Below are 24,818 nucleotides of genomic sequence, written 5' to 3' on the forward strand. Positions count from 1 at the left end.
GCACGCAGAGAGTGAGGCTGCTAAGGCAGGACCACATATGTCCTTTGACAGTGGAGTTCTATGGTGGACCTGGACTCTATCCTGCACACACCCCAAGTTATGGCCCAGACCACACTAGTCTCTTTGGACTGGCTCTATGCAGCTAAACTTAGTCCTCACCCTGGGTTTGTCCACTGAAGCTGGAGTTTTAGCATCCAGTTGCTGTGCACTTTTCAGGCTGGGAAGTGAAGCCAGATGGCTAGGACCATCTGTGCTGGTTTCTTTCTGTCCTGCCCACTATGAAGAGGCTGCTGTTCTCTCCTCTGAGTCTCTGAAGCTCCCCATCCATCCCAGCTGACCTTCCAGTTGGTGAAGGAGGTTCCCAGGGTGAAGGACCCTTCCCTTTTGGGAGGATGGGGAGTCGTGTCTACTTCATTTCATCCTTACCCCTGATCTCTTTGCTCCCTACAATAATGAGTGAATCCTTTGGTGAAGTTGGCAACTCATCCTGAGTTTTATAGGTTGCACTCTTCAAGAGAGCAGGTTGTTGCCTTTCTTGGGGAACTGCCTTCTGAAACAGTCCAGAGAGACTTGGCGGCTGTCAGGTGGTGAATAGATAGAACAAATTCACTTTCTCTGCCTCCCTTGTGTAAGCCCATGGCAGACAATGCCCAGGTGTTGGGCAGGCCTGGCACAGTTAATGTCAGGAGGATGGAACAAACCTGCCCTTTGAGCTGGGTCTTGAAAAATGCTTCCAGCAGGTACAGGATCATCTTCATGACCCTGTCTTTGGTTTTCTTCTTTTATTCTCAACTCTATAGATAAATGTGTTTCAAAGAACAAATAAAAGTGTATTTGAAAACAGGAAGTGGGGAGAACAAGATGGGGGAGGAGTAGATGTACGTGGAGTACATCTCTCTCCACAGATGCATCAGGAATACACCTTCAGGCACAGAAATGCATGCAGAACACCAGTTGAGAGCAGACAGGAGTACATGACCAGTGGAAAAGAATATATAGAGCCACACAAAACTCAGTAAGATGAAGGAAATAGGGGGAAAAATAGGAGTGTTACTAGGACTGGACTTGCCCTTGGTGGGTGGGGAACTAAAGTAGGGGTCTGATCCCCACATTGGGATAATTGTCTGAGTCAGAGGAGAAACATTTAAGGCTGAGAGTGAAACAGCTGATCTGTGGCAACCTAAATGAAATGAGAATCAGACAGTCCTTGCCGCAGCCATATGTACCCCAGACAGGGATACAGGTCCCCTAGAAGGTGCAGCAGCTGGGAGTTGGACCTTAGGGATTGTGGAGCAATCCCAGGGCAAGGGCTGCTGTTGACTGCAGCAGAGATGGACTGAGGGGATGTGAGGGAAGAGATTGTGGTGGGAAATGCCTGTGGAGAAAAAGCCAGGCAGCCATGGAAGTGAGGCGATACTGCTGAGTCATGTGGAGGAGGTGGAGCCATCACCAGAGCTTTTCCCTCCCCACACACCAGCTTCGACAGCTGAACTATAGAGAGGCTGGCCCATCAACCGCCTGATGCAGGGAACTACAGAGTAGGACCCCACCCAGGGTGTTCCTTTAAGTGACTGATGCGCCAGTCTACAGAATAGGACCCCAGTCGGGGAGGCCCTGTATGTGCCTGATGTGCTAACAACAGAGAAGGACCCCAGGCAAGGGATCCCTCTAAGTGACTGAATGGGTGGAGCTACAGAGAAAAACTAGTCAAAGAGTCCTTCAGATCACCAGCTACAAGAGGGTTGAAAAAAGACTCTGATAGGGCCATAACTCCAGTGACTGAGGCAGTCCATATCCTTGCACACTTGATGCCACCGAGGTCCCCACAAACCAAGCAGCTGCACTACCTTCATGCTCAACCCTCCCTGGGACAGAGCTGCCACAGGCAAAAAAAAAAAAAAAAAAAGTCTTGTGTCTATGCGTGCGGGGTTGCCTTGGTCTTGTCCAACTCTTTGCGACCCTGTGGACTGTGGCCTGCCAGGCTTTTCTGCCAGAGGGGTTCTCCAGGCAAGAATACTGGAGTGTATTGGCCAATACTGGTTGCTATACCCTCCTAGAGCACTTTATTTCCTGCTGCCCTAGCCACCAACTCCCCTGAGTACCTGGTGCTGCCAGAACCCCTGTGACCCAAGTAGCTTCACCACCTTCACACCTGGCCGTCAGCGGGGCAGACCCAAGTCCTCCAGAGCAGCCTCAGGAGCAAACCCCAGTGGATGACTCACATGCAGAGATGGAAATAAAACCACAATTGAAACCCAGGGGCAGTGTAGTTAAGGAAGAAGACCCAAAACGTTCCCACTAGCTGTACAAGCTGCAGATTAAATCCACATGATCAAACTGTGTCTACAGAATATGTAAAAGGACACTGAGCCCTCCCACAAAAGAAAACTCACTAATTCTGATAGCTGTGGACATTGGAGGCAAGAACACACAGGAGTAGGACCAGATTAGAATCTGAGCTGCCCCCACAGCAGGTCCAGAGACCAGCACAGTATTGGAGGGCATCCTAGGGAGGTGAGATGGACTATGACTTCCAGTGAGGGAAAGGATCCTGACAGCAGTGACTCAAGAAAAACATTTATTATTCTTATGCTTTGACTTGTTCTGTAGTTTCATTTGGATTTTTAATTTTTCTCCCCTCGCCCCCAGTTGTAGTTGTCAATTTTATTGGCAGTATGAAATCTAATTAAGCTTTTGAGCTTTTTTTTTTCAGTCACACTTTTTATTGTTGTCATAAACCTCTGCCTCTATGTTGGTCTTTTGCAGTTCTGTGGAGTTTTCCTTTTTTTTCCCCCTTCTCTTTTTCTTCTTTTCTTTAATTTTTAAGTTTTTAAACTTATTATTATTTTTTCTACATTTATTCCTTTGTTTGCTTTTCCCCTTGCAATTAATCTTTAATATATATAAATCTTATTTATCTACCTCTATTTAGCTTTGCATGTCTATTCTTTCTTTCTTTTCTCTCTTATCCTCTCAACATATGTTAGTTTTGCTTTCATTGCTTTATTCCCCAATTGGCATCTTTCTTTAGTTTTGTTTTCCAATTTGTGCTTTAGTTAGTTTTGTTCTTAACTGGTGGATACACTTTTTGGTTTCCTTTGTTGACTGGGTCAATCTACTGCACTTTATTTTTATTGGACTGCTTTGATTTTGCTTATGGATGTATATGTACATATTCCATTATTTTAATTATTATTTGCTCACTTTTGTAATGCCATTTGTCTGGAGTTCATCTTTTGTTTCTCATTTTTGGATATGTGTTTTAGTCTCAATGCCATAACAAACTGCTTGTGGAATCTTCATTCCTGACCAGAGATCAAGCCCTGCACCTTTGGAGTGGGAGCACTGACTCCCAGACCCTAGACTACCAGAGAACTAACCACAGGGAGTATCAAATAGTGAGGACTCCCACAAAGGAAATCACATGAATACAAGACTCAGCATCACCCAACCACCAGTAGCACCCTGTGCAGGATGCCTCATCCAAACAACAAACAAAACAAAAATAAAAACCCAATCATCATCAGACAGGATTACCACCTCACTCAGCCTTTCCCATCAGAGGAAAAACAAGCAAACAAAAAACTTAGAATAAATCTCACCCTATATGAAGTTTACACAAACCACTGCGCCAACCTTAGGGGAGCAGAAACCAAAAGGAAGAAAGAATTCAGCCTTGAAGTCTGGGAAAAGGAGACCTCAAACACAATAAGTTTAAAAAAAATAATGAAAAGGCAGAGAAATACTGCACAAATGAAGGAACAAACTAGAAACACAGAAGTCCAAATAAATGAAGTGGAAATAGGCAAACTACCTGAAAAAGAATTCAGAATAATGATAGTAAAGATGATCAAAAACTTTGAAAACAGAATGGAAAAAAATGCAAGTATCAATTTAAAAAGACCTAGAAGAATTAAAGAATAAACATACAGAGACAAATAACACAATTACTGAAATTAAAAATACTCTAGAAGGAATCAATAGCAGAATATCTGAAGCAGAAAAATGAATCAGAACTGGAAGATAAAATGGTGGAAATAATTTTTGAAGAGAAGAATAAAGTAAAAAGAATGAAAAGAACTGAGGATAGTCTCAGAGACCTCTAGGACAATATCAAATGCACCAACATTCAAATTATAAGGGTCCCAGAAGAAGAGAAAAAGAAAGGGTATGAGAAAAATTTTGAAGAGATTGTAGTTGAAATTTTCCCCAACATGGAAAAGGAAATAGTCAATCAAGTCCAAGAGTCACAAAGAATCCCATACAGGATAAACACAAGGAGAAACACACCAAGACACATACTAATCAAACTAACAAATATTAAACACAAAGAATATTAAAAGCAGCAAGGGAAAAGCAACAAGTAACATACAAGGGAAACCTCATACTTTAACAGTTGATCTTTCAGCAGAAACTCTGCAGGCCAGAGTATATAGGGAAAAATCTACAACCAAGATTACTGTACCCGGCAAGGATCTCATTCAAAGTTGATGGAGAAATCAAAAGTTTCTCAGACAAGCAAAAGTTAAGAGAATTCAGTACCACCAAACCAGCTTTACAGCAAATGTTAAAGGGAATTATATGGTCAAGAAATACAAGAGAAGAAAAAGATCTACAAAATCAACCCCCAAATAATTAAGAAAATGGCAATAGGAACATATATATCAGTAGTTACTTTAAATGTAAATGAATTAAATGCTCCAATCAAAAGACACAGATTGGCTGAATGGATATAAAAATAAGACCCATATATATGCTGTCTACAAGAAATCCATTTCAGACCTAAAGACACATATAGACTGAAAGTGAGAGGGTGGAAAAATACATTCCGTGCAAATAGAAAGCAAAAGAAAGTTGGAGTAGCAATCCTCATATCAGACAAAATAGACCTTAAAGAATATTGCAAGAGACAAGGAAGGACACTACATAATGATCAAGGGATCAATTCAAGAGGAAGACATAAAAATTGCAAATATCTATGCACCCATCATAAGAGTCCCTCAATGTATAAGATAAACACTAATAGACATAAAAGGAGAAATTGACAATAATAGTAGTAGACTATTGTAACACAATAACACAGTAAAACAATAATAGTAGAAGACTTTAACAGCCCACTTACACCAATGGACAGATCATCAAAACAGAAAATTAATAAGGAAATGCAAGTCTTAAATGATACATTAGATGAGATGGATTTCATTGATATCTTCAGGACACTCCATCCAAATGCAGAAGAATACACCTTCTTCTCAAGTGCACATGGAACATTCCCCAGGATAGACCACATCTTGGGTCACAATTCAAACTTCAGTAAATTTAAGAAAATTGATATTGTATCAGGCATCTTTTCTGACCACAATGCTATCAGACTAGATATCAGTTACAAGAAAAAAAAAAACGGTAAAAAACACAAACACATGGAGATTAAACAATACATTTCTAAATAACCTATAGGTTACTAAGAAATCAAAAGGGAAAATTTCTAGAAACAAATGACAATGAAAACACGACAACTCAAAACCTATGGGATGCAGCAAAAGCAGTTCTAAGAGGGAAGTTTATAGCAATACAATCCTACCTCAAGAAACAAGGGAAACATCAAACAGACAACCTAATTTTACACCTAAAACAACTGGAAAAAGAAGAAAAATAAAACTCCCAAAATTAGCAGAAGGAAAGAAATCATAAAGATCAGAGCAGAAATAAATGAAAAAAGCAATGAATTAAATAGTACCAAAGATTAATACAGCTAAAACCTGGTTCTTTGAGAAGATAAACAAAACTGACAAACCTTTAGCCAGACTCATCAAGAAAAAAAGAGAGAAGAATAAAATTAACACAATTAGAAATGAAAAAGGAGAGGTTACAACAGACAATGCAGAAATACAAAGGATTATAAGAGACTATTATGAACAATAATGAACAATATATGGCAATACAGTGGATAACCTGGAAGAAATGGACAGATTCTTAGAAAAGTTCAATCTTCCAAGACTGAACCAGGAAGAAATAGAAATTATGACCAACCCAACTACAAGCTCTGAAATTGAAGCTGTGATCAAAAGTCTCCCAAAAAACAAAAGCCCAGGACCTGATGGCTTCACATGAGAACTCTGTCAAACATTTAGAGAAGAGCTAATGCCTATCCTTCTAAAACTCTTTCAAAAAAATTGCAGAGGAAGGAACACTTCCAAACTCATTCTACAAGGCCACCATCACCTGATACCAAAACCAGACAGACAACACACAAAAAACTACAGGTCAATATCACCAATGAACATAGATGCAAGAATCCTCAACAAAATTTTAGCAAACAGAATTCAGCAACACATCAAAAACCATGATCAAGTTGGGTTTATTCCAGGGATGCAAGGATTCTTCAATATATGTAAATCAAGCAACGTGATACACCATATTAATAAATTTAAAGATAAAAACCATATGATAATCTCAATAGATGCAGAAAAAGCCTTTGACAAAATTCAGCACCCATTTATGATTAAAACTCTTCAAAAAATGGGCATATAAGAACCTACCTCAACATAGTAAAGGTCATATATGCTGAGCCTATAGCAAACATTATTCTCAATGGTGAAAAACTGAAAGCATTCCCCCTAAGATCAGGAACAAGACAAGGGTGTCCATTTTCACCACTGTTATTCAGCATAGTTTTGGAAGCCCTAGCTACAGCAAGAAGAGAAGAAAAATAAATAAAAGAAATCCAGATCAGAAAAGAAGAAGTAAAGCTCTCACTGTTTGCAGATGACATGATACTGTACATATAAAACCTTAAAATTACTGTCAGAAAATTACTAGAGCTAATCGGTGAATTTAGCAAAGTCACAGGGTACAAAATCAATACACAGAAATCACTTGCATTTCTATATACTAACAATGAGAAATCAGAAAGAGAAATTAAGGAATCAAGCCCATTCATCATTGCAACAAAAAGAATAACTAGGAATAAACTTACCTAAGGAGACAAAAGAACTGTACCCAGAAAATTATAAGACATTTATGAAAGAAATCAAAGATGACATAAACAGATGGAGAGATATTCCATGTTCCTGGGTAGAAGGAATCAGTATTGTGAAAATGACTATACTACCAAAGGCAATCTACATATTTAATGTGATCCCTATCAAATTATCAATGGCATTTTTCACAGAACTAGAACAAAAAAATTCCACAATTCATATGGAAATACAAAGTACCCTGAATAGACAAAGCAGTCTTGAGAAAGAAAAGGAGCTGGAGGGATCAACTTTCCTGACTTCAGATTATATTACAAAGCTACAGTCATGAAGACAGTATGGCACTGGCACAAAAACAGAAATACAGACCAATGGAACAAGATAGAAAGAACCAGAAATTAACCCATGCACCTATGGGTACCTTATTTTTCACAAAGGAGACAAGAATATACATAGGGGCAAAGACAGCCTCTTCAATAAATGGTGCTGGGAAAACTGGACAGCTACATGTAAAAGAATGAAATTAGAACACTTCCTAACACCATACACAAAGATAAACTCAAAATGGATTAAATACCTAAATGTAAGACCAGAAACAATGAAACTCTTAGAAGAAAACATAGGCAGAACACTCGATGATATAAATCAAAGCAAGATCCTCTATGACCCACCTCCTAGTTCAGGTCAGTTCAGTTCAGTCACTCAGTTGTGTCCAACTCTTTGCACCCTCATGAACTGCAGCATGCCAGGCCTCCCTGTTAATCACCAACTCCTGGAGTCCACCCAAACCCATGTCCATTGAGTCAGTGATGCCATCCAACCATCTCATCCTCTGTCGTCCCCTTTTCCTCCTGCCCTCAATCCAGCATCAGAGTCTTTTCCAGTGAGTCAACTCTTCACATCAGGTGGCCAAAGTATTGGAGTTTCAGCTTCAACATCAGTCCTTCCAAGGAACACCCAGGACTGATTTCCTTTAGGATGGACTTGTTGGATCTCTTTGCAGTCCAAGGGACTCTCAAGAGTCTTCTCCAACACATTGATACTTCTCCAAAAGCATCAATTCTTCTGCACTCGACTTTCTTTATAGTCTAACTCTCACATCCATACATGACCACTGGAAAAACCATAGCCTTGACTAGACAGACCTCCGTTGGCAAAGCAATGTCTCTGCTTTTTAATATGCTGTCTGTGTTGGTCATAACTTTCCTTCCAAGGAGTAAGCGTCTTTTAATTTCATGGCTGCAATCACCATCTGCAGTGATTTTGGAGCCAAGAAAAATAAAGCCAGCCACTGTTTCCCCATCTATTTGCCATGAAGTGATGGGACCGGATGTCATGATCTTAGTTTTCTGAATGTTGAGCTTTAAGTCAACTTTTTCACTCTCCTCTTTCACTTTCATCAAGAGGCTCTTTAGTTCTTCTTCACTTTCTGCCATAAGGGTGGTGTCATCTGCATATCTGAGGTTATTGATATTTCTCCCAGCAATCTTGATTCCAGCTTGTGCTTCTTCCAGTCTAATGTTTCTCATGATGTACTCTGCATAGAAGTTAAATAAGCAGGGTGACAGTATACAGCCTTGACATACTCCTTTTCCTATTTGGAACCAGTCTGTTGTTCCATGTCCAGTTCTAACTCTTGCTTCCTGACCTGCATACAGCCTAGAGTAATGGAAATAAAAACAAAAGTAAACAGTCGGACCTGATTAAATTTGAAAGCTTTTGCACAGCAGAGGAAACTATAAGCAAGGTGAAAAGACAACCCTCAGAATGGGAGAAAATAATAGCAAATGAAACAACTGACAAATGATTAATTTCCAAAATATACAAGCAGCTCATACAACTCAATATCAGAAAAACAAACAACCCAATCAAAAAGTGGGGAAAAGACCTAAAAAGACATTTCTCCAAAAAAGACATACAGATAGCTAACAAACACATGAAAAGATACTCAACATCACTCATTATTAGAGAAATGCAAATCAAAACTACAATGAGATATCACCTCACAGTGGTCAGAATGGCCATCATCAAAAAATCTATAAATAATAAATGCTGGAGAGGGTGTGGAGAAAAGGAAACACTCTTGCACTGTTGGTGGGAATGTAAATTGATACAGCCACCATGGAATACAGTATGGAGATTCCTTGAAAAACTAGGAATAAAACCATCAAATGACCCGGCAATCCCACTTTTAGGCATATACCCTGAGGAAACCAAAATTGAAAAAGACGTATGTATCCCAGTGTTCACTGCAGCACTATTTACAATAGCTAGAACATGGAAGCAACCTAGATGTCCATTGACAGATGAATGGATAAAGAAGTTCTGGTACATACACACAATAGAATATTACTCAGCCATAAAAAGTACACATTTGAGTCAGTTCTAATGAGGTGCATGAACCTAGAGCCTATTATACAGAGTGAAGTAAGCCACAAAGAGAAAGATAAATATCGTATACTAATGCATATATATCGAATCTAGAAAAATGGTACCGAAGAATTTATTTGCAGGGCAGCAATGGAGAGACAGACATAGAGACTAGACTTATAGACATGGGGAGAAGGGAGGAGAGGGTGAGATGTATGGAGAGAGTAACATGGAAACTTACATTACCATATGTAAAATAGATAGTCAACAGGAATTTGCTGTATGTCTCAAGAAACCCAAACAGGGGCTCTGTATCAACCTAGAGGGGTGAGATGGGGAGGGAAATGGGAGGGAGGTTCAAAAGGAAGGGGATATGTGTATACCTATGGCTGATTCATGTTGAGGTTTAACAGAATACAATAAAATTCTGTAAAGCAATTATCCTTCAATTTAAAAATAAACAAGTTTAATAATAAATTAATTAATTAAAAAACAGAAAGTGAAAAGCTCATAGAAATAGTAGCAAAATGGTTGCTGGTGGCTGGAGGTGGGGGGTAATAAGAGGTCATAAAAGGGTACAAAGCTCTGAGCATCTAATATAAAACATGGTGGCTTTAGTTGATAACATTGAATTGTGTGCAGTGAGTCCTCTACATATGAACGAACCTTCAAGTTGTGAAGTTTCAAAGACCGACGCGTGTATCTGGTTTCAGCAAGGAACCGGAACCTGTGCCATCAGTATCAGGCCCTGAGTGAAATTGCAGCTTGCCCTCCATCTCCTATTGTTGATGATCTTTCAGCTCTACCGTCTGTCGCCTGATCTCCCTCCTCCAGTCAATAACTCTTCTTGCCTCTTCACTCTACGCCAGCCCTGTATGCCAGTTGTTGTACTATACTATTGTACATTTGAAGGCATTGTACTGTAAGATTTAAAATGTTTTCATTATTTTTGTTTGCTTTTCATGTATTATTTGTATGAAATGTATTATAAACCTATTATAGTACAGTACTATATAGCCAGCTGGGCTTCCCAGGTGGCACTAGTGGTAAAGAACCCATCTGCCTATGCGGGAGACCTAAGAGACACAGAGTTCAGACCCTGGGTCAGGAAGATACCCTGGAGGAGGGCATGGCAACCCACTCCAGTATTCTTGCCTGGACAGTCCCATGGACAGAGGAGCCTGGTGGGCTACAGTCCATAGGGTCACAAAGAGTCAGACACAACTGAAGCGACTTAGTACCCACGTCTCAATCTTGACTGTACATGGAAAGCACCTGGTTTCCGGGTCGGGCATTTGCTAGTTGCTGTATGCTGGAAGCTGACTCTGGTCTAGATCTCCCTCTGTTGGTTATCAGAAGGATTGCAGCGGGTTCAGAGCAACCTTGAGTTTTTCAAAATCCCGGCTGCAGCTCAGCGTCTATCCCTGTGATTCTTCAGAGAAGGAAGCCTTTGCTTTACTCTGGGCAGACCCTCAGAGTTCTGAGTTGAGCCCCAGCAGAAGTTTCTCCCTGGAGCCACAGATTCAGCCTTGATTAGACCTCTTCTGACCAAAGGAGAAATCAAATCTCATCTCCTTCAAAAGTCCTCCCTGTGACCTCTAGGCAGAATGATTGTGTCCTCTCTGGTACTCTCAAATCCCGGTGCTCTGGGGTGGGAGTGGGGATGGGGAGCTCTTTGACTAAGACGAATGCCTGACCTTGGCAATAATCATTAAAGTTGACCTTTTAGCCCCCCCCCCCACCCCGCCCCGATTTCCATGTCTTTATTTAGTGATGGATTATGAACCATCTGCTGTCAGGCTATGTAAAAGATTCTTCAAACACCTTATAACAGCTATTCTTTAGAAGCACATTCCTAGTTCTGCTTCATTAAGTTAAGCTTCTGTCAAGAATTCCTTCCCATCTTTCTCTAGCTTACTTCTCACTAATTTTAAGTGCCTACCATGTGCTGAGCATGCTGCTAAAGATTTCACGTGGACTATCTCATTTAGCTCTTAGACAAGGCCTCTGAGTTAGATTCTACCATTGGCACCTGATGCAGATGAATACATTGCAGTTTTGAAATGACAAATTGCTTCTTGAAGCTGTGTCGCTAAAGAACAATGAAGGCAAAGACATGTAAGTAACTTAAATATCCATTGACAGAGGAATGGATAAAGAAGATATGGTACAAATATACAATGGAATATTGCTTAACCATTAGAAAGAATGAAATAATGCCATTTGCAGCAACATGGATAGACCTGGAGATTGTCATACTGAGTGAAGTAAGTCAGACAGAGAAGGAGAAATGTCATATGACATCCTTTATTTGTAGAAGCTAAAAAGAAATTATACAAATGAACTTACTTACAAAATAGAAACAGATTCATGGAAAATGAACTTATGGTTGCTGGGGGAAGGAGGGGGAGGGGATAGTTAGGAAGTTTGGGGTGGACATGTACACACTGTTATATTTAGAATGGATAACCACAAGAGCTTACTGTTATAGCACATGGAACTCTGCTCAATGTTATGTGGCAGCCTGGATGGGAGGGGAGTTTGGCGGAGAATATGTGTATGACTGAGTCCCTTTGCTGTCAACCTGAAACTATCACAACATTGTTTGTTGATTGGCTACACCCTGATAAAAAATAAAAAGTTTATTTAAAATGTAAAATATAAGAGTTAAGGCAAAACTAACGCAGTTCTTGATGATTCTAAAATTCTTCACTTTAGCTTCTATGGTTCTACTGAGGCTAATTAAGGAAGGAAGTTGTTGATATTAATAATATTAAGGGATATAAACAATAAAAACAAATCAAACAAGCAAAGTTAAATTAGAGAGTTGACTTGAGTATGCATTCCTGTCTGTATAATGGGTGACCAGTGCAAGTTCAACGCGGGAAGTAGGGTACCCAGAGTCAGTGCTCTGTGACAACCTGGAGGGATGGAATGAGGAGAGGAGTTGGCGAGGGCGTCAGGATTGGGGAGACACATGTATGTACATGGCTGATTCATGTTGATATATGGCAAAAAAAAAAGACAGCACAATATTGTAATTACCTTCCAATTAAATAAGTTAAAAAATCAAGAAGTGATATTTTCAAATGAAGATTTTATATACCAAATACAAACATTGTGTGTGTTTCTAGAATATGAGTAAGTCATTTAAGTAGGGAATGTAACCTTGTGCTTTTGAGAGTAAAAGAAAATTTAGCATTTGATTTTTTTAACTGGGTGTTTTGGAACCATTTGACTTACAGAATCATTTTTAAAATAGCACAGAATACATTGAAAAAATAGACACCTCTTCCCTGGTGTTAACATCTGTTAGATGTTAACTTCTTTCAGATTGAGAAATTAACATTGACGAATAAAAGGGGAAAAAAATGGAATCAGTGACAGATTTTATTTTCTTGGGCTCCAAAACCTTCGTGGATGGGGACTGCAGTCATGAAATTGAAAGATATTTTCTCCTTGGAAGGAAAGCTATGACAAACCTAGACAGTGTATTAAAAAGCAGAGACATCACTTTGCTCACAAAGGTCCAAATAGTCAAAGCTATGGTTTTTCCAGTAGTCAAGTATGGATGTAAGAGATGGACCATAAGGAAGGCTGAATGCTGAAGATTTGATGCTGGTGAACTGTGGTATTGGAGAAGACTCTTGAGAGTCTTGGACTGCAAGAAAATCAAACCAGCCAATCCTAAAGGAAATCAACCCTGAGTACTCACTGGAAGGACTGAGGCTGAAGCTGAAGCTCCAATACTTTGGCCACCTGATGCAAAGAGCCAACTTATTGGAAAAGATCCTGATGCTGGGAAAGACTGAGGGCCTAAGGAGACGGGGGTGACAGAGGATGAGATGGTTAAATGGCATCATCAACCAATGGACAGGAATTTGAGAAAACTGGGAAATAATGGACAGGGAAGCCTGTATGCTGCAGTCCATGGGATTGCAAAGAGTTGGACATGACTTTATAACTGAACAACAACAAATAACCTAAACTAAACCACAGACCTTGTTTGTATTTCACCCATTTTCCACTTCTGTCTTTATTCCAGGTTTCAACTCAAGATCTCAAAAAACTGACCTTTACTGAACACTTAGCTTTTTGCCAACTTCTGTTCTAAGTGCTCAACACATTTAAGTCACTGATCACAACTCTATGAGGTGGGTACCTTCATTATCTGCATTGTATGAATGAAGGAATTAAGGCACAGAGAGTTTAAGTAATTTGTCCAAAGTCGTACAGTTAGTTGTGAGACAAACCAGAATCTCTAGGCTGTCTGGTACTATAAATTGGGGTCAGATCCAGTAAAATTAAGATTGATGCAAGGAGATTACCACCTATTTTTTCTTCTAGGAATTTCATGGTTTCAGGTCTTATGTTCAAGTCTTTAATCTACCTTGAGTTAATTTTTGCGTATGGTGTAAAATAGTGGTCTAGCATGTGGCTGTCCAGTTTTTTATCAACATGAATTTTAAAAAAGACTGTCTTTTCTCCACTGTACATATATATATATATTTTAATCATTTTATTATAAGTTAGCTGCTTGTATATTTGTGATGTTATTTCTGGGCTCTCAATTCTGTTCCATTGATATGTTTTTATTATTATGCCAATATCATACTTTTTTGATTACTATAGCGTTGTAATATAGTTTGAAATCAGAGCACATGATACCTTCAGCTTTGTTTTTCCTTCTCAAGATTGCTTTGGCTCCTCAGGGTTTTTTGTGGTTCCATACAAAGTTTATAATTATTTGTTCTAGTTTTGTGAAATATGCCTTTGAATTTTTTTTAGAAAAGTATTTATTTTCTTGGTTTTCCTGGGTCTGTGCTGTACTTGGTCTTTCTCTAGTTATGGTGAGTGGGGGGCTACTCTCTAGTTGTGGTGTATGGTCTTCTCATTTTGGTGACTTCTCTTGTTTTGGACGGAAAAGGCAATGGCACCCCACTCCAGCACTCTTGCCTGGAAAATCCCATGGACGGAGGAGCCTGGTGGGCTGCAGTCCATGGGGTCACTAAGAGTCGGATACGACTGAGTGACTTCACTTTCAATTTTCACTTTCATGCATTGGAGAAGGAAATGGCAACCCACTCCAGAGTTCTTGCCTGGAGAATCCCAGGGACGGGGGAGCCTCATGGGCTGCCGTCTATGGGGTCGCACAGAGTCGGACACGACTGAAGTGACTTAGCAGCTTGTTCTGGAACATGGGCTCTAGAGCATGGGCTCAGAGGTGCATAGGCTAAGTTGTCCCTTGGCATGTAGAATCTTCCTGGACTAGGGATCAAACCTGTGTCTTCTACATTGGTAGGCAGATTCTTAAACACTAGACCACCAGGGAAGTCTGCCTTTGGAATTTTTATAGAGATTACATTGAATTGAATTTGATAGTAGATTACTTTGGGTAGTACAGACATCTAAACAAGTTTAGTTATTCTCATTTATGAGCATAGACTATCTTTCCATTTACTTGTGTCCTCAATTTCCTTCATCAATGTCTTATGGTTTTCAATGTACAGGTCTTTAATGTCCCTGGTTAAATTTTTCTTGTGTACTTTATTTATCTATTTTTGATGCAATTGTAAATTGGATTCTTTCCTTAATTTCTGTTTCTGATAGTTCATTATTAGTGTATAGAAATACCACTGACTTCTATAGCTGCTGCTGCTGCTAAGTTGCTTCAGTTGTGTCCAACTCTGTGTGACCCCATAGATGGCAGCCCACAAGGCTCCCCCGTCCCTGGAGTTCTCCAGGCAAGAACATGAGTGGATTGCCATTTCCTTCTCCAATGCATGAAAGTGAAAAGTGAAAGTGAAGTCGCTCAGTCATGTCCAACTCCTAGCGACCCCATGGACTGCAGCCTACCAGGCTCCTCCATCCATGGGATTTTTCCAGGCAAGAGTGCTGGAGTGGGTTGCCATTGCCTTCTCCAAGCTGACTTCTATAGACTGATTTTCTATCCTATAATTTTACTAATAGTTCTTTTGATAGAATCTTTAGGGTTTCCTATAATATATAAAGTATCATATCATCTGCAAATAGTGACAGCTTTACTCCATTCTTTCCAATTTAGTTGTATTTTATTTCCTTTTCTTGCCTAATTGGTATCATTAGGATTTCCAACAAAATGTTGAGTAAAAGTGATGAGAATGGACATTCCCATCTTATTACTGATCTTGGAGGAAAAGGTTCCAGCTTTTCACCATTAATTATGATGTTAGCTGTGGATTTGTCATATATAGCCTTTATTATGTTGAAGTATGTTCCTTCAACTCCCACTGTGTTGAAAGTTTTTCTATAAATGGATGTTGAATTTTGTTAAATGCCTTTCCTGAGTCTGTTGAGATGATCATATGCTTTCCATCCTTTATTTTGTTAATGTGGTGTATCACATTGATTGATTTGTGGCTGTTGAACCATTCTTGTGTCCTTGCAATAAATCCCACTTAATCATGATATAGGACGCTTTTAATGTATTGTTGAATTGGTGTGCTAGTATTTTGTTGAGGACTCTTGCATCTATCTTCATTAAGAATATTGACTTGTAATTTTCTTTTTTTATGATATCCTTGTCTGGTTTAAGTAGCAGGGTAATGCTGACTTCATAAATTGAGTTTGGAAGTATTCACTGTTCTTCAATCTTTTGGGCAAATTTGAGGATAAGTATAAATCTTTTTTGAATGTTTGGTAGAATTCACCAGTGAAGCCATCTGGTCTGGAATTTTATTCATTAGGAGATTTTTGATTACTAATTCAATCTTTGTACTAGTAATTAGCCTATTCAGATTTTCTATTTCCTCATGACTCAGTCTTGGAAGATTGACTGTTTCTATTAATTTATCCATTTCTCCTAGGTTGTCCAATTTGTTGGCATATAATTGCGGCAGTCTTTTATCTTTCCATATTTCTGTGGTATCAGTTATAAGGATTCCTCTTTCTTTTCTTATTTTGTTTATTTAGGACTTCTATTTTTTCTTGGTTAATCTAGGTAAAGATTTGTTAATTTTGCTTGTCTTTTCAAAGAACCAGCTCTTAGTTTCATTGACTTTTTGTTTCTCTTCCATTTATTTCTACTCTTTATTATTTATTTTCTTCTTCTAAAGTTGAACTTCATTTGTTCTTTTTCTAGTTCCTTTAGGTGTGAAGTTAGATTGTTTAATTGAGATTTTTCTTATTTCTTGCAGTAAACCTGTTACCTTCTCTCTCAGAACTTCTTCTGTATCCCATAGGTTTTGGTATGTCCCATTTCTGTTTTCATTTCACAAATGAAAGTTTTGATTTCCTCTTTGATTTCTTTGATGACCCATTGGTTGTTTATGTGTGCATGCTTAGTCACTCAATTGTATCCAACTCTTTGTGACCCTTTGAACTGTAGCTCACCAGGCTCCTCTGTCCATGGGATTTTTCAGGCAGGAATACTGGAGCTGGTTGCCATTTCCTCCTCCAGGGAATCTCCCCAACCCAGGGATCAAACCCACTTCCTCTGTGTCTCCTCCTGCATTGCAGGCAGATTCTTTACCCACTGAGGCATAGCAAGTTATTTAATCTCTACATTTCCTGGATTCTTCCAGTTTTTTTTTTTTTGTAGTTGATTTCCTGTTTCATACTGTTGTGGTCAGAGAAGATGCTTGATAGAATTTCAGTCTTCTTGACTTTATTGAGACTTGTTTTGTGACCTAACATGTGATCTATCCTGAAGAATGTTCCATGTGACTTCAGAAAAATGTGAATGTGTGTTTTGCTGCTTTTGGATGGAGTGCTCTATGTATATATCTACTAACTTAACTGTTGCAATGTGTCATTTAAGGTCAATGTTTCCTTGTTTATTTTCTGTCTGATCTACCTGCTGATGTATGTGGGTTGTTAATGTCCTCTACTATTATTGTATTGCTGTCAACTTTTCCCTTTAGGCCTGTTAACACTTGCTTTACATATTTTGGTGCTCTTTTGATGGGTGCATATATGTTTATAAATATTATATTTTTTTTCTGGATTGATCTTTTATCATTATGTAATTCCCATCTTTGCATTTTATTACACTCTTTGTTTTTAAGACTTAATTTTTTAAAATTTATTTTTATTTATATATTTTTGGCTGCACTGGGTCTTTATTGCTGTGCACAGGATTTCTCTAGTTGTGGTGAGTGGGTGCTTCTCATCGTGGTGCCTTCTCTTGTTGTGTAACATGGGCTGTAGGTGCTCGGGCTTCCATAGCTGTGACACAAGGGCTCAGTGGCTGTGGCTCATGGGCTCGGAGTGCAGGCTTGATAGTGGTACACAGGCTTAGGTGCCCTGCAGCATATGGAATCTTTCTGGAGCAGGGATCAAATCCATTTACTGTGCATTGACAAGCGGATTCTTAACCGCTGGGCAACCAAGTAAGTTCTGTTTTAATACTTTTAAAATCTGATATAACTATATTAGTTTTCTTATCATTTTCATGGAGTTTCTTTTTCTATCTTTAACTTTTAGCCTGTGTGTATACTTACTTCTGAGGTTAATCTCTTGTAGGCAGCATATAAATGAGTCCTGTTTAATTCACTTACCCATTCTATATCTTTTGATTGGCACATTTAGTCCATTTACATTTAAAATTATCATCAATATGCATGCACTTATTGCAATTGCAATTTTGTTAATTGCTTTCTGCTTTTTTTCATAATTTTTCTCTGTTCCTTTCTTCTTCTCATTCTCTCTTCCCTTATGGTTTGATGCCTTTCTTTAGTGTTAAGTTTAGATGCTTTTCTTTATTTCTTTTCTATATTTCATTTTGTAACTACTGTGAGATTCACCTATAAAACCCTGTATGTATGATGCTTTTGAATTGTGGTGCTGGAGAAGACTCTTGGAGGACTCTGGAGAGTCCCTTAGACTGCAAGGGTATCAAACCAGTCAATCCTAAAGGAAATCAACCCTGAATACTCATTGGAAGGACTGATGCTGAAGCTCCAATATTTTGGCCACCTAATGTGAAGAGCCAACTCATTGGAAAAGACCCTGATGCTAGGAAAGATTGAGGGCATGAGGAGAAGGGGATGACAGAGGATGAGATGGTTGGAAGGCATCACTGACTCAATGGACATGAGTTTGAGTAAACTCGAGAAGATAGTAAAGGACAGGGAAGGCTGGCTTGCTGCAGTCCATGGGATCACAAAGAGTTGGACATAACTTAGCAATTGAACACATAAAATGTTTATAACAATCTATTTAAGTTGATAGCAGCTTAAATTTAAACACATTTTTACTCCCTCCCGTCATGTTTTATATTTTTGATGTCTCATTTTACAGTTTTATTTTGTGTATCCCTTAGTTAATTATTGTTCAGTTCAGTTCAGTTCAGTTCAGTCACTCAGTCATGTCCGACTCTGCAACCCCATGAATCGCAGCACGCCAGGCCTTCCTGTCCATCACCAACTACCCAAGTTCACTCATATTCACGTCCATCGAGTCAGTGATGCCATCCAGCCATCTCATCCTCGGTCATCCCCTTCTCCTCCTGCCCTCAATCTTTCCTAGCATCAGGGTCTTTTCCAATGAATCAACTCTTCACATGAGGTGGCCAAAGTACTGGAGTTTCAGCTTTAGCATCATTCCTTCCAAAGAAATCCCAAGGCTGATCTCCTTCAGAATGGACTGGTTGGATCTCCTTGCAGTCCAAGGGACTCTCAAGAGTCTACTCCAACACCACAGTTCAAAAGCATCCATTCTTTGGTGCTCAGCCTTCTTCACAGTCCAACTCTCACATCCATACTTGACCACTGGAAAAACCATAGCCTTGACTAGACGGACCTTGGTTGGCAAAGTAATGTCTCTGCTTTTCAATATGCTATCTAGGTTGGTCATAACTTTTCTTCCAAGGAGTAAGTGTCTTTGAATTTCATGGCTGCAGTCACCATCTGCAGTGATTTTGGAGCCCCCAAAAATAAAGTCTGACACTGTTTTCACTGTTTCCCCATCTATTTCCCATGAAGTGATGGGACCAGATGCCATGATCTTCGTTTTCTGAATGTTGAGCTTTAAGCTAACTTTTTCACTCTCCACTTTCACTTTCATCAAGGCTTTTTAGTTCCTCTTCACTTTCTGCCATAAGGGTGGTGTCATCTGCATATCTGAGGTTATTGAGATTTCTCCCAGTAATCTTGATTCCAGCTTGTGCTTCTTCCAGCCCAGCATTTCTCATGATGTACTCTGCATATAAGTTAAATAAGCAGGGTGAAGTTTTAGTTAATTTTTACTATTTTTGTCTTTCAACTTTTGTATTTGCATTATAAATAATTGACTTACTATCTTTACTATATATTTATCCTTTTCAGTGAATTTTTACTTTTGTATGTTTTCTTGTTGTTAATTAGTGCCATTTCTCTTCAGCTCAAAGCAGTCTCTTTAACCTTTCTTGAAAGGCTGATTAAGTGGTGATGAACTTCAGCTTCTTATTTGGAAAGCTCTTGATCTCTTCTGATCTGCTGATAGCATTATGAGGTTTCCCTTGTATATAAGAAGTTGTTCTTCTCTTGCTGCTTTTAAGATCTTCTCTTTAACTTTTACCATTTTAATATAATGTGGATTTCTTTGGGTTTATTTTATTTGAAACTCTCTCTCCTTCCCCACAATAGGAAAGTTTTCAGCCATTATCTCCTTAAATTTGTTTTCTGGTCCTTCTCCCTCTCTTCTTTGTCTGGGACCTCCCCTCCTCCCCCATAATGCAAATGTTTTTCTTGGTATTGTCCCAGAAGTCCCTTAAGAAATCTTCACTTTTTAAAATTCTGTTTTTATTTTTGCTGCTCTAGCTGCTTGATTTTCATTGTCTTCCAATGGGGCCCAGAAACACAAACTCTTCTGGCCACCAACACCTGATGTTCAAGTAGTGTCCCTTGTGTGGGGTGCATGCACCTTCTAGGTCTAGTGGGGCAAGGCTGCTGTGGATGAGAGCCAAGATGGGGCAAGCCCATCTGCTAGATCTGGTGGTGCAGGGCCTGTGCTGAACAAGCGCTGGACTGGGGTGAGGTCACACTCGGAGTCTGGTGGGGTGGGGTCTGTGGTGGGTGAGCACCAGGCTGGATAAGCAGTGCTAGTATAAGATCGAGAGTGCCGAAAATGATGCCTGCTAGCACCAGGCGAACAAGGCAGAAGTTGAGTTAGAAAACTAGCACCTGCCAGCACCTCTGTCCCTGGAGAGACCTCCAGAAGACCTTCACCCTCCAGTATACATCCTAGGGTGAGTTAGCGAATCTCCCTCGCACATGGCCCAGGTTCATCTCAAGCCACTGCTTCTGTGTCAGGACTTGGAGAGAGTGAGTCTGTGTGTAAGCAAGAGTGGAGGCTCAGTTTCTGACCATCCTCCTGCTGTCCTGGGTGTAAGCCCTGCTGGACTTCAGAGCCAGTCATTCCAGGGGCTCACTTTTCTGGATCAGGTCTCACAGGCTAGGGGACCGCATGTGGAGCTGAACCACTCACTTCTTAGGGAAGAGCTCTGTGTTGGCAGCATCCCTCCTGCTTGTGGGTCACCGTACTGGGGGGTGGGGGTGAGTCCTAGGAAGATGGCACCTCTGCCTCTCTTATTCATCTTGATGTGCACTTATCCTCCTCTTTTGTCTTTTGTTGTGGAATAGCTGTTTTGCCAATCTTCAAGTCTTTTCTGAGAGAATTGTTCTATAGTAGTTGAAACTTTAATGTGTCCATGGGAGGAGGTGCACTCAGGATCCTCCTCTGTCACCATTTTAAACCCTTTCCCTGTGGTGAAGTTTTGACTGTCATGCCAATTACGTGGCCATCATTTGCTCCTGCTCATTTTCTAAGCCTAGTCCTCCCTCTTCTCTCTTTAATGAGAGTTCCCTTTGTCCTTTTGACATTTTCTCTTCTCCAGCCAGGGTCATTTTCCTTTGCTTGCAGGCAGGTCTACTGTGCTTGGTTTCTTCAGGTCTCAGCTGAAACAATCCTGCAGAGAGACCTCCTCCAACCAGAGGGGAAGTAGCCTATTATTCCCCAGGACAACATCTGTGTTTTTCCTTCATTCCACTTATAATAAACTGTCATTATTTTATTTGCTTGTTTACCTGCTTCTGTCTGACTCCCCATTATGAACACATGAAACTTCATGACGTCATGGATCATTGTGTTCTCACGTGTGCAGTGTAGTGCCTGACAGTACGTGTTTAAGATGGTTCTGATTGAATAAATGCATAGATGACTGAGGGATGCATGGATGGTTAAAGAGGCTTGTTTTGGGACAGAGCTGACCTGGGAGGCACCTGACGGGCAGATAAGCCTTAGGTCACATTCCTTCCTCCAGAGTCATCTCAAGTCTCCCAGTTCTCTTCCTCTACGATGAGCAGGCATATCATTTCTACAAGACAGCATTATGCAGAGAGAAACTTATTCTTAAGCAGAACCGCAAGGGTTCTTCCTGTCCTCCACTGGGAGTGTTCTTGCTTTCCCAATAAACAGCCAAGCACAAAGTGGAACAATAATAAGATACTATTTAGATAAAAGGCTATAATTGGCTTTAATGTTTTTGCATAATACCTACTTAGACATTGATAACCTTGTAAATGATAGGGACACATTAATGACACTGGAAAATTATTCACCAGACTCACATGCACTGAAACTTGTGACAGTTACTATGAATGCATAACAAATTACCCCCAAAGTTTGTGGGGTAAAATGTTCATGTATTGTTCTCATGAGTGAAGATTTCAGACAGGGCAAGGTGCGGATGGCTTGCCTGTGCTCCATGAAGTCCAGTGCATTGGCTTGAGGACTCAAGGACTGAGGGTAACTCAGTGTCTGGGGCTGTAGCTATTGAATGTTTACTTACTCACATGGTTGGCAATTGATTCTGGCTGGTGAACCTTAGCTGGTTCATGGTTACATAAGGCCTCTCCATGTGATTTGGGCTTCCTTACAACATAGAGTTGACTCATTGGAAAACACTTTGATGCTGGGAGGAATTGGGGGCAGGAGGAGAAGGGGACGACAGAGGATGAGATGGCTGGATGGCATCACTGACTTGATGGATGTGAGTCTGAGTGAACTCCGGGAGTTGGTGATGGACAGGGAGGCCTGGCGTGCTGCGATTCATGGGGTCGCAGAGTCAGACACGACTGAGCGACTGAACTGAACTGAACTGAGCTGAACAACATAGAGGCTGGGTTCCAAAGATGAGTGCTGAGAGAGACAGAGAGAGAGAGAGGAAGAGAGAAAGAGAGCCAGGCAAGAGCCATATTGTCTTTTAAGCTTTTGAAGTCACATAATACTACCTCTGCTGTATTCTGTTCATCAAGGTGGTCTCAACGGATAACTCTTTGACAAGGGGAGAAATTAGATTCTACTTTTTGATTTGGTCTGCAAGAACACATGAAACTATAATTGTGGTCTAGTTTGGAAAATATTATCTGCCATACTGTTCCTCTCCAACTCTGCCCTGCCAAGTTGAAATGAACTCTGGCTGGTCAGAGTCAGGCTTTTCCGAGTCTTCATCTACTTGCCTCTCCAGCCTCACATCTGTCAAGTTTAGCAACACATCTTCCCTTCTCATGTCTCCCTATGCGAAGGTCCAAGGCCTCCTGCCTAAATATGAGGAAATCCCAACATCTTTCAAGGTCAATTCATCTGAGAAGTCCTTCTTGATTGCTCCAGTCTCCCATCTGCACCTCAAGTCTTTTCTCTCTGAAACCTGCTCTTCCTTCCAGGACTGCTCTGGAACTCTGAACACCTGGGACATCAATCAAAGAAGATGCTTCCTGTGTTTAGGCCAGGGTCCCAGCGCAGTGGGTAGGGAGCTAGACACAGAGAGGTGGCCAGTGCGGGGGAGGGGGGGGGGGTTCAGAGTGAGCCTGGAGGGAGAGATAAAGAGCTTCTATTTTATAGTCCCCCACAGCTCACCTGGTGGTTGTTCAGTCACTCAGTAGTGTCCAACTCTTTGCGACCCCATGGACTGCAGCATGCCAGGCTTCTCTGTCCTTCACCATCTTCCAGAGTTTGCTCAAACTCATGTCCATTGAGTTGATGATGCCATCCAGCAATCTTGTCCTCTGTCATCCCCTTCTCCTCCTGCCTTCAATCTTTCCCAGGAAGAGCAAAAGAGCTTGCTCCATAAGACCTGGAATCACCAAATTGCTCAGGCTAATAGGTGTTGGTGTCAGTTATATGCCTCCTTTTTCATATCCCACATCTTATCCTTTGGGATGTGTTATGGGTTCTGTTTTCTCCACCACTCCTCAGTCAAGGCATTGCTACCACCTCTGAGCTACCATCACCTGGTCTGAGCTACCATCACCTCTGAGCTACCATCACCTCTCACCTGGGTAGTTACAGTAACCTGATTACTGGACTCCCTGCATCAGCCAGAGGGTTATCTTTTGAAACACAAGTTAGATCCTGGCACTTCTCTGCTCAAACCCCCTCTGGACCGCAACCCCCATCTCACTTAAGATAGAAGCCAAAGTGCTCCGGTGGTCTCAAAGACCCTGTGGGATCTGTGCCCCCCACCCCACCTCTCTTTCTTCATTCTGATTACACTCACCCCCCACTTCTGCCCTACCAGAGTATTGCTTCCTTATGTTCTGATTACATACCAGGGATACTCCCATCTCAGGGCTTTGCCCTGCTGTTCCTGGAGCTTACCCTTTTAGATCTTTACATGGCATTCCTTCACAGTTAATTTTAGGTTTCTGTCTAAACATCATCTGTCAGAAGGTTGCCCTGCCCAGTCCCTCCCCAACCCATACCCCTATCCTGACTTTTATTCATTAGTGTACTAGTCGTTACTTAAAGATATATTTATTTATTGGACTGTGCATTTTATTATTTATCTTCCCACATCTACTCCCATACCTCTGTCTCCCCATGACAACAAACTTTCAGAAAACACGGATGATCATCTGTGCTGAGTCCCTAGAGCCTGATCACAGTAGGGGTTCATGAATCATCTATGATTCAATAAAATCTTGGAATTTAATGGCTTGGTGACCTGGGAGTTTACTCACATCAGGTGACATGGATTGCCCATGTTATAAACAAAAATGCCAAAATCTTGTAGAGTTATGCCCCCGGTCTCCACAGGGGTATCAAGATTAAACAGATGGTGGGACTTTCAGTCTGAAATGTGGACCATCGGATGATTTTACAAAAGCCTGTAATTCTCACCACAGCACAGTAGGAGACTTTAACTTCCCTCCCTCAACAGCCCAGAAATTGGAAGGTGCATGCTCCAAACTGACAACTTATGTGTTTTCTGGAAAAAAAGAGCAGAAGAGTGGGGAAAAGAACTATTTTCCCACTCTCTTACTTGCTTAAGCATTTAAGGAATTTTTATACTGTGACTATATTTGTATGAAATATTTTAATAAATGTATCTGTATATGTTAAACATATAAAAATGTTGAAGCTGAAGCTCCAATACTCTGGCCACCTGATGCAAAGAGCCGACTCATTAGAAAAGACCAGGAAGCTGGGAAAGATTAAAGGCAGGAGGGGAAG

The sequence above is a fragment of the Ovis canadensis genome, chromosome 13, assembly GCF_042477335.2.
Source record: "Ovis canadensis isolate MfBH-ARS-UI-01 breed Bighorn chromosome 13, ARS-UI_OviCan_v2, whole genome shotgun sequence".
NCBI lineage: Eukaryota > Metazoa > Chordata > Mammalia > Artiodactyla > Bovidae > Ovis > Ovis canadensis.